General features: G+C 31.7%; 1 non-coding gene and 1 pseudogene across 1 annotated transcript in view; both read right to left on the bottom strand.

Annotated features, from left to right (window-relative positions):
* LOC129252696 (large subunit ribosomal RNA) overlaps nt 1-369 on the bottom strand; it is a 3,987-nt gene extending 3,618 nt beyond the window's left edge. The window contains exon 1 of the ribosomal RNA XR_008583590.1: nt 1-369. This exon is cut by the window's left edge and continues 3,618 nt beyond it. This is a non-coding gene — a ribosomal RNA (large subunit ribosomal RNA).
* Nucleotides 370-811: 442 nt separating this feature from the next.
* LOC129252695 (5.8S ribosomal RNA) lies at nt 812-992 on the bottom strand (annotated as a pseudogene).
* Between the last annotated feature and the right edge of the window lie 1,508 nt (nt 993-2,500).

Below are 2,500 nucleotides of genomic sequence, written 5' to 3'. Positions count from 1 at the left end.
GTACTTGTTTACTATCGGTCTCATGGTTATATTTAGTTTTAGATGGAGTTTACCACCCACTTAGTGCTGCACTATCAAGCAACACGACTCTTTGGAAATATCTTTCTAGTAATCATTAACGTTATACGGGCCTGGCACCCTCTATGGGTAAATGGCCTCATTTAAGAAGGACTTAAATCGTTAATTTCTCATACTAGATATTAAGATATTCCATACACTGCATCTCACATTTGACATATAGACAAAGTGACTTAGTGCTGAACTATTTTCTTTTCGCTCGCCGCTACTAAGAAAATCCTTGTTAGTTTCTTTTCCTCCCCTCATTAATATGCTTAAATTCAGGGGGTAATCCCATATGAGTTGAGGTTGTTTTAATATTCTTTTTTTATCTTCTCACAATTTAATAAAAAAATTATATCATCTTTTCATCTCTATTTTTCTTTTCTCCTTTTATATATTGTAAATATATAAAAATAATAATAATGTAAAATGAGGCAATCCTAGAATAAAAAATTTAATTTTTATGCTAGACATTCCTCCTTTTAATTACATATATAAATTATTATTTTATATATATATATAAATAATATGAAAATTTTTTGTAAAGAATACTTAGATTCAATATTTTCATCATTTCATTTTATTTGAGAGGATTTTTTTTTTAAAGAATATATAATAAATAAAATTCATTATATATCTTTATTTTTTTTGCTATTAATATTATGAATTATTTAAAATCCAATAATATACACATTTGCTTAAATTCAATTATTTTTATAAAAGAATAAGCAACTTATTTAGCATAGTCTTACAACCCTCAACCATATGTAGTCCAAGCAGTACTTTAAAATTGAATTTAATGTACATAACAGCATGGACTGCGATATGCGTTCAAAATGTCGATGTTCATGTGTCCTGCAGTTCACACGATGACGCACAGTTTGCTGCGTTCTTCATCGACCCATGAGCCAAGTGATCCACCGCTTAGAGTATTTTTTTATTTATTTTTATTTATAACAAATGTCAATTTTTTTTTGCATATATTAATTGAAAGAGTAAAATTAAATAATATTAATAATATATAAATTGATTTTCTTTCAATAATATATATCAAATATATTTAACTCTAAACATTTTTATTAAGTTGCGAATGTCTTAGTTCAACAATAATACAGTGGTGGTATTTATTATGATTCAATTATTTTGTATTTTTTTAATCATTTTATGTATATATAATAATATAATAAATATATACCACTTTTGTTATTGTGAACAAATTAACTTATCATTCAATCAAATGAATAATAAGTACAACTTTTTATTTTCATGTTTAAAGGTTTTTAAAAGAAAAAAATAAGAAAAAACATTACAAAATGTACCATCATATATTATATTTAATATGATATAATTGATGGATCACAAATTGAATGAAAAAGAATAAAAAGAATTATGGATTCAAAATAATTATATAAATTTTTTTTTTTTTTCTTTTTTTTTTTTTTTTTTTTTTTTCTTTTTGTTCGTTTGTTTGCTTGTCTGTTTGTTTGTTTGTTTGTTTGTTTTTCTTACGGATATGGAACACAATAATGATCCTTCCGCAGGTTCACCTACGGAAACCTTGTTACGACTTTTACTTCCTCTAAATAATCAAGTTCGGTCAACTTTTGCGAAACAACCGTGACACACGAGGCGTCACAGTGATCACGTCCGGAGACCTCACTAAATAATTCAATCGGTAGTAGCGACGGGCGGTATGTACAAAGGGCAGGGACTTAATCAATGCGAGTTAATAACTCGCACTTACTGGGAATTCCAAGTTCATGTGAACAGTTTCAGTTCACAATCCCAAGCATGAAAGTGGTTCAGCGGTTTACCCGGACCTCTCGGTCTAGGAAATACACGTTGATACTTTCATTGTAGCGCGCGTGCAGCCCAGGACATCTAAGGGCATCACAGACCTGTTATTGCTCAATCTCGTTACTGCTAGACGCAATTTGTCCATTTAAGAAGCTAGTGTCCTTATAATGGGACAAACCAACAGGTACGACTCCACTTATATAAACACATTCAAACACTTGTACATTCAAGATGTACGCATGAAAGAAGGCTATATAAGTTTCAACATCATAATCCTGAAAGCATCTATTTAATATATTTGAGTCTCGTTCGTTATCGGAATTAACCAGACAAATCACTCCACGAACTAAGAACGGCCATGCACCACCACCCATAGATTCGAGAAAGAGCTATCAATCTGTCTTACACGCTTATGTTCGGACCTGGTAAGTTTTCCCGTGTTGAGTCAAATTAAGCCGCAGGCTCCACTCCTGGTGGTGCCCTTCCGTCAATTCCTTTAAGTTTCAGCTTTGCAACCATACTTCCCCCGGAGCCCAAAAGCTTTGGTTTCCCGGGAAGCGACTGAGAGAGCCATAGTAGTAGCTACACCCAATTGCTAGCTGGCATCGTTTATGGTTAGAACTAGGGCGGTATCTGATCGCCT

Source organism: Anastrepha obliqua, unplaced genomic scaffold (genome assembly GCF_027943255.1).
Source record: "Anastrepha obliqua isolate idAnaObli1 unplaced genomic scaffold, idAnaObli1_1.0 ptg000339l, whole genome shotgun sequence".
Classification (NCBI taxonomy): domain Eukaryota; kingdom Metazoa; phylum Arthropoda; class Insecta; order Diptera; family Tephritidae; genus Anastrepha; species Anastrepha obliqua.
The sequence above is the reverse complement of the archived record's forward strand: the minus strand, read 5'-3'. Positions and strand labels throughout refer to the sequence as shown.